Genomic DNA, 8,930 nt, shown 5'->3' with positions numbered 1-8,930 from the left:
GTGACTCCTCACAATATATGACATTGTCCTTCTATCCTAGACATGTAGATTGATTAATATGAGGCATAGACCGTGTCGTCCTCTAATCAATCTAAATCTTGAACTCCAAGTAGACTCACTCAATCAAATGAGCTCAATATCTTATATTGACTCATTTGGGCATGGTCATGCACTTAGTGGTCTCACTCTATCAAGAATATCGATATCTCTTCCGTTATATAGGAGGGATAGATCCCATCTACATCACTCACATCCCTCCGCATAATTTGTTACATACCCAGTAATCACCTTTATAGTCCACCCAGTTACGGGTGACGTTTGACGAAGCCAAAGTACGTAACTCCTTATGTAGGGAACCATGGTGACTTCAGGTCCAAGGACTAGTAGTCATACTAATAGCCATATGAGAAAGTATATGACACTCATATAATGATCCATGATACTTTCTCATGGCGGGTCATTCAGTATACATTCTCCAATGCATACCCATGTGTCAACTTGATATCTCTATATCCATGACTTGTGAGATCAAGTCATCTAGTTGACCTACATGCTAGTCTCGTCGCATTAACATTGTCCCTGAATGTTAATACTCGACTAGGAATGATTAAGAGTAGTGTTCCCTATATCATCTCACTATCAGTTTAACTAACCGATTGATATAGGTAAGAACCCTCTACTCAAGGACGCTATTATACTTAGTTATTTGGCACCAATACAAGTAAGTATAATAACCAAAATAAATACCTTTATTTATATACAAGAATATGATACAACGAGTCCATACAACAATCATCAAATGATTGGCTCTAGGGCTCTAACTAACATGAATTACTACATGTTTTACTTAAAATTGGTGCAATACCACTCGAGTCGTTAACATATTTTTTTTTCTGAAACACTACTAATCCAAGACCAAGTCTTGGTACCTCTTTTTAGTTTTCTATCTTCAGTGATCAATGGTCCAACTTGAGGGATTCAGCATTGTTCGTCCTCCTCTCTTCAATGGAAATGATTTTCCAAATTGGAAGAAAAGGATGAAAGTTTACTTGAAGACAAACATCAAGCAATAGTTCATCATCTGATGAGGGTACCAAGCACTTGTAGATGAAGCAACAAAAGTACCACTCAACCCTGAAAGATGAAGTCCAAAAGATAAGAAGAAAGCCCATATCGTCTCAAAAGTGTTCAACATGATTCAGTGTTGACTCACAAAAGAAGAACTCAACCGAGTCAGCTCACATGAGAATGCAAAGGAGGTATGAGACAAGTTCATCGAACTACATGAAGGAACCACCGACTCAAGGTTAATGAAGCGTGATCTACTATTGAATTCATTATTTAACATTAAAATGTAGGACGGAGAAATTACAAGCCAACTACACACGAAGATCAAGGATATACTTAAAGACCTGCACATGATCAGACATCAACTCGAGAATCGTGACATTATCAGATATGCTCTAAACTCATTCCCTCGAACCTCACTATGGGCATCAATCGTAGATGCCTATAAGGTTTCAAAGAACCTTTCAAAATTAAAGCTAGATGAATTATTTTGTGAATTAGAGTTGCACAAATAAACTAACAACCCAAAGGTTGAGAAAGAAATTACATTTTTTGTAGGCACTTCGAAGGGAGTTAAACTCGAAGTAGAAACTGAATCTGAATCGGAATCGGACGAAGAAGAGTAACTAGTGAACATGGTAAGGAAGATGTTCACCAGATGCAAGAAAAACTTCACCAGACGTGACATGAAGAAGATGTCCAAGTCTGCATCCATTAACTTGAAGGCGAACATCACATGCTACGGCTGCAAAAAAAAGGGACACTTCAAATACGAATGCTCAAACGAAGACAAGATCAAGAAGACAAAGCAAAAGAAAGCACTAAAGGCGATTTGAGACGAGTCTTTTTCGAACGGATCGGAAGTTGACGAACCGAAGCAAGCTAGCTACCTCGTGCTGATAGCAATCGAAGGCAAATCAAATCTAGAAGAAGAGTCTGAATACGAGTCGAGCAATGGGTCCGCATTCGGTTCGGATGAACCAACTCGGGTAACATTTAATTATACCATAATTTTTTTTAAAATTATTTCCCGCCTAAACAAAAAATTAACAAAAACTGAGGAACATGCTAAACTCCTTCTAAAGAAAAATAATATCCTTAAGGAACAACTGAGCTTGATCTCTTTAACTGACCAAGTTCAAGATAGAAATTCAACTTAAGCTATACATCTTGAGGAAGAAAATTCTATTTTGAAAAATTAAATTAAAGAGTTAAAGGAATAGTTGTAAAAGTTTACTGCAGGATCCAAGTATCTAAATATGATCCTTGGATCCCAAAGAATTATGTAGAATAAATCTAGACTTGGATACTGTTGGTGCAAGTTGCACCAGAATCAAACCTAAGTTTTGATATTGTCAAAGGTTCAAGTTAAATCTTGTTGTGATCTAACAAGTTAACTAAGTGTGTAAGCTGTTTACTCAATTGAGAAAGACCTAGTTGGAGGCTAGACAAGAGAAGTCTTAGCAGATCGTGGAACCTAGGTGGAAAGACCAAGTGGGTCGAGAGGACCTGACACTTGGCAGTGAGATCGAGAGGTCTGGAGGACTGAAGATCGAGAGAAAGTCCTCGCAAGCCGATCAAGGCTAAGTGAAAAGTCCAAACAGATATAGAGGATCAAAGTTTGATAGGAAGGTTAAGGTAAACAACTGGAGGAGCAATAGTGATGTCGTGTTTTTGAAGGGACCTAAGGTCGCTGATCCAACTGAAGAAACCGAGAAGGTTTTCAAGTTGAGATCAAGACAGTTGAACTATCTATTATTATTACTCATGCATTTTATATATTACTATGCTAATCTTTGTTTTGCAAGAATATACTGTTTAACTCTATTTTGCAGGTTCGACCTGATCAGTTGACCGAATACGAGGATCAGTCGACTGAACAGGCTAACTCAGAACATACTCCAGTTCAGACCAAACCAGAGTGAAATTCGATCAAATCTCGATCGGTTGACTGAACCAAAGGATCGGTCGACCGAACCCTGATGATGTGGCACATATCAGTTCAGTCAGAAGTAGAGAAGGAAACTAAGCTAATCGGTCGACCGAATCAGGAGATCGATCGACTGAATGATACCTTATCAATGCAGCATTAAGTGTGAATCTCAGCGAACAAGGAAATTCTCTGTTCGGTTGACCAAAATAGGTGATCGGTCGACCGAACACTTTAATGTTATTAAGTGCCGAAGATTGAATCAGTATCAGATCTCAGCGAAGATGGAAGGAAGCTGGTTTGGTCGATCAAACCCAAGGATCGGTCGATCGAACATCGATGACTCTTATAAAAGTGAGTTCGAGGTCCGAGGTTGGGGAAGAAAATCTATTTTGGTTCGAAGTTCATCTATGTGTTAGCTGCGGTTGTTCGTGCTACTGCTTTACAACTCACACAAGCAACTACTTCATTTAAGCGCCGACCGAACATCATCTTCCATATAAGTGTTGGTATATTTTATTTTTAAAAAGCTTGCATTGTACTTAAACTCATATAAGATAGTAGGTTGTTACTATTTTATATTCCTGCATATTGTACGCACTGCTTCTTTCAAGGATTTTCAGAAAGAAGAGTCTTAGTGGATTGCCCATCAATGCGATCAAGGATCGCGGGCCTTGGAGTAGGAGTTGACCTAGGCTATAAACCAATTAACCGAAGTGTGTTATTTAATTTCCACTGCATGACTTTGATTTAAACAAGTAAATGAAAAGTTTTAAAAGCACGATATTCACCCCCTCCCCCCTCTATCGCACTCTTTCGATCCTACAGATACAAGTCTAACTCAACATTTAAATCCTTTTAAGCTCTAACTTTAAATAAAAAATTAACTAAAGCTTGAGTTCCGAAAGTGTGTCTAACCACGCAAGTAGGACTTAATCAATACTATGTACAAAAAATTAAAATTTACTGCATAAATCAAAATAAATCAAATAACTCACTCTTGATCTCAAAAATTAAAACTTCAAACCAAAAGGATAAAATAAAATCAAATAAACCTAAATTAAATAAAAAAACTAATCTAAACTCAAACTATAATCAAGTATCTTTTAATTATAAAACTAAATAATAAAAATAATAACAAATCAAAAACTTAAAATAGAAGTTCAATAATTCAAGGGGAGACTCTAAATTAGTTGACACCTCTAAAACAATAATTTATCTGGTTGGGTCATTAGGACTAGTTTAATTAGGGACAAAAGTTTAACTTGACAAACAGTACTAGAGAAGTTTTAGATGATAGTAAGTTAGGGAAGCTCTGTCTATGCATGTCTAGGAAGATATGACTTCCACTTAGTGCATTTGGCTTAGTGGAACTAATTGAAGCTGTCTCTTACTAATTCTAGCTAGTTAGACTAAAATTTTGTATTAAGTTCAGTGGACATGACTATTTAAAAAATTTCGAAGACGAGATTACTCTAATAGTGTCCAGGTGACTCACCGCAGCTTTTGATTTGGATCGGCTCCCTAGATACATAAGAAGTTTTCCTTGTAGTTGATAAGAATTCCTAAGGGTGTGTCAAGTTGAGGGGGGGGGGGGGGGGGTCCTAATTGAAACATTAAACATAATTTTTAAAATTCTTTCAAAACTTAGTTTTACAATTATTTGAAACTCTGTTTAAAAATTCTACTTTGAAAATTACTTTGAAAATCTTCAAAGAAATACTCTTTTGCACAACTCTTAGTTCTTAAAATTATTTGGAATATTACTTTGAAAACACCTTGAAAAATATTTTGCAAAATTCTTATAAAGTTTTATATTTGAAAATTATGTGCAATATGTCTTTTTAAAATACTAGAAGAGTTTTTTTTTAAAATGTTTTGAAGATTAACCGTAAAAAATTACTTAAATTTCAAAAGTTGCCTTAAAAACTAACTTTAAAAATTAGTCTGCAATACCATTTTGAAAAATTATTTTAAAAGTCCCCTTTAGTAATTACTCTGAAAAATTATATTTTAAAAATTATGTTTTTGAAATATTTAATTATGTCTTTCAAATAGAGAGTAACCTTAAATTTATGTCTTTTTTATGTATGTCAAAGGGAGAGAGTAATCCTAAATTAGAAAAGTTAAGATTATTTCTAATCTCCCAAACTTTGAGAGAAAATATTTCTAATCTCCTAAATATTTCTAATCTCTCAAACTTTGAGAATCAACCCTTAAAGACCTAAGCCTAATTTAAGAAAATGGTTAAACATTAAAAATAGGAAGATTGTTGGTACAATCGACCTCTAGGATTTTGATGTTTCACAATATACCTAAGTTTAGTCAGTTTGACTAAGGGTTAATCCAAACATGACTTGATGTTTAGAAGAGAGAAGTCTAGTCAGGACTAGATGACTAGCAAGGGTAAGTCCTAACCGAAGGATAGATAGGTGAGAAATCTACTGATTGACTAGTCCTAACGGGAGGTTAGGCAAGGGGAAGTCCTTGTGAGTGAAGTCGGACCCTAGTGAATGAAATTAGATAGTAAAAGTCTTGGTGAGTGAAGCCGGACCCTAGTGAGTGAAGCTAGGTAATGTAAGCCCTGGTAAGTGAAGTTGGACCCTAGTAAGTGAAGCTAGGTACTGGAAGTATTGGTGAATAAAGCCAGATCCTAGTGAGTGAAGAGGTGGTGGAAGTCCTGGTTAGTGAAGCTAGACAATGAAAGTCCTAATGAGTGAAGTTGGGTAACCCTAAGGGGTGATAACCTTAGGTAATATGTGACCAACTAGTTTTTGGTTGCTCACGCGCAGTCAACTGGACTAGCAAATTATTAATAATGTTAACACTGTTTTTCTTTACCATTTTATATCTATTGTGCTAACTCAATGTTGCAAGCAAGTCTTAGTAGATCGGCTTGGTTAGATATTAACCAAGACCAGAGAAAGTCTAAATAGATCTGGAGGACCAGATGTTTGACAGGTAAGTGAAGGTAAGTCACTGCAGGAGAGTGACTAAGTGAGGACACATCCCGGTTGAAGGGGCAGTAGACGACGGTCTAATTTAAGTTCATTTCGAAAACCTAAATTGAAACCCTAACTAGATCATGATCTGGAGGACAGGGTCTAAGTTATAAATTAATCATATTATTATTGTGCTAACTTTATTTTGTAGGTTATATATTGTCGTATTGGACTAACCTAATTTCTAAGGTAAAAGGAACAAAAAGGCCTCTGGTGAATAATACTCGAGGCACTTTCAAGCATTAGAAGACGCCTAAAAACATTGGGTAAATGGATAATATTGCTTGCATGGCCGAGGCCAAACTTCCAGCGATAAATTTTGCACACGCTGGAAATTGATCCTGTACAAAGGTGAATACGCTTGTTCTCAGCACCCCTGCCAACCTATCTCAGGGCCAACATGGAGGAGGTAAATCACGAGCGACTACTAACCTTGGGAATAGTGACTAGTAAATAAGGGAGACATTTACCGCAGAGATTCGAACCTCAAATCTCATGGTGACAACACTTCATGTGCTAGCCACTAGACCATCCCGAAAAGACACCTATTCATCATAGTTAAAATTCGAACCTCAAGCGACCCAATATCGGGTCCCATGGTAATTAAATGGATAATATTGATTAAATTCAAAATGGATAATTAAACTTGAAGATTTAATACATTTTAATGAAAATATAACCTGAAAAAGGCGAAGAATCAGTCTCACCAAATCTATGGAATTCCATAGACTAATTCCCCCTTAATTGCGCTCTCCTTCAGGTTGGCACTCTGGTCGGTGGCATAATTTTCTCAAATTTTAATTTATCGTAATGAAAAAGATTAATCTACACAAAAAGTAATTCCGTTGCCGGGACTTGAACCCGGGTCTTTCGGGTGAGAGCCGAATATCCTGACCAACTAGACTACAACGGATTGCTGAATGTTTCCTCTACTTACTTAATTTACTGCTTCTAAAAATTATCAATCAGAGCGTTATATGAGATTCATTGCAAGTTTCGTCAAATTAAGCCAAATTTAGTCTTGAATAATATTTTGGACATTGTTTAGAACAACAGAGAGATTTTCCTTTTGAGCTTTATGTGAGACCAGCATTTTATAGCACAACCGCGGCAACTTTCTCGTTACATGAAGAGTCCTCGAGCTCAATCTTGAACTTTCATCATAGAGTAAAACATGGAGTACAACATGATATTTCTAAAACATAATATAATAAATGATTAATAATAATTTAAAATTTATAAAAAAAATTATTAAAAGAAGAGACAAAATATTCATGAGGATGCTAAAGTTTCATATAAGAATTTGAGAATTATTTTATGATTTTTTTTTAAATTTTAGTGAAATAGATAGTAAAAATTTTTAAATATTTAAATGGTGATCACAGAAGGCTCAAAATTTTCCCGTCCTCTCTGTGATTGCTAAAGAAATTTAGCTTGTCCAGTGTCAATTGTTAATATGGAGCAGACGTTTAGTGCCGATAGCAACATATTAGATGAACGATGATTGACTTTGTCTCCTGACTCATTGGAAGATCAAGTATTACTTGACAACTGGACCATAATCGAGAAAAGAATCCAATGAATGTAACTTTCTGATGACAAAATCAAAGAATTTGATACCGAAGGAACCAATACAACGGGAACGAGAAATTGAAGTGATAACAACGTCACTTCCTAATGTAAAAAGGTAAAAATATAAAAGAGTAAAATGTAAAAGAACTACATGAATTTTGATTCGTAAGGGGATACATAGAACTTAAATAAGTGCAAACTTCTTTTTAATAAATTTAAGTTTTAATTTTTTTAATATAATAATCTTGAACCGTAATAGTCTTGAATGGTTAAGGTTAAGGGTCGACTTATTAGGAATCATCGAACTAGAGGTTCTGAACCGTCGAACCGTCAGTTCCGAACTATTGTCAGGTTTAGCATAGACTCTCATGATTTTATTTTGGGCTCTACCCAAAGATCTCATATCAATGGAGATATCTTTATCCCTTTAAAACCTATGATCTTTTTCATATCTTTCTAATGTGAGACTTTGATTGTATTCTCAACAATTCTCACCTTAGACGAAGGACCACTATTACTCTTATGGTTCGGGCCTCGCCGTAAGCATTCAGTCACTCTTAACCTATTTTGGGCCTCTCACAAACATTTGGTCATCCTGACCTTTTTCGGGTCTCCTGCAAGTATTCTATCACACTGACTTGTTTCAGGTCTCTCTGCAAGCATCTAATCACCTTGATTTGATCCAACCCTCCTCTCTGTGGGTGCAATCAACCTAGGTTTGATCGGGTATGATCATGATTTTGATGTGTGTATCAAAGAGTTTAAGTTAGACTTTCATATTGGTTTGATATGTATGTTTGAGTCATGTAGGACTTTGTGAAACACATATGAGGAGCTTGGTGCGACCAAACTTGGGAAGCTCATCAAAGGGCTCGGGTCCTTGAAATGGTGAACGATGATGTGGAAGGCATTTGAGGGACCGTCAAACGAGGAGTAATGGAGTAGAGCCGAGAGAAGCGGACTTTAAGGCAACGCGAAGGATACATGAAGAGGAGCTAGGGCTCGTGTGTATCTGAGGGATGAAGGCCGAGGAAGAGAGCTTCAAGGATGACTCTGGAGAGGATGAGTGTAGTGTGTAATTGAGATCAGCCGACTAAACTAGTCAACTGCTCAATAGACTGGGAGCGAATAGAAGCATTCTAATCGCTCAGCCAGCAGTGACCAGTCGACTGATAAGTGTTGGTGACCGTTGGCTACATCTAACGGTAGCATCAGTCGACTGATGGAAGTGTCGGTCGATTGGTGTGTAGGAAATAAGTTGATTAGTGATAAACTCTTTCCACTCTATTTATAGGGAGCTTGGGGCATTAAAGGAGATTATTGAATTTATTGCATACTCTTAGTCTTAGATTCTAAGC

At 36.5% G+C, this 8,930-nt stretch overlaps 1 non-coding gene across 1 annotated transcript; it reads right to left on the bottom strand.

Annotated features, from left to right (window-relative positions):
- Positions 1-6,840: 6,840 nt before the first annotated feature.
- Positions 6,841-6,913, bottom strand: TRNAE-CUC. The gene has a single exon. It is a non-coding gene; the product is annotated as a tRNA-Glu (tRNA).
- Between the last annotated feature and the right edge of the window lie 2,017 nt (positions 6,914-8,930).

Source organism: Zingiber officinale, chromosome 5A, assembly GCF_018446385.1.
Source record: "Zingiber officinale cultivar Zhangliang chromosome 5A, Zo_v1.1, whole genome shotgun sequence".
Classification (NCBI taxonomy): domain Eukaryota; kingdom Viridiplantae; phylum Streptophyta; class Magnoliopsida; order Zingiberales; family Zingiberaceae; genus Zingiber; species Zingiber officinale.
Note: the sequence above shows the minus strand (reverse complement) of the source record. Positions and strands in the feature narration are given on the sequence as shown.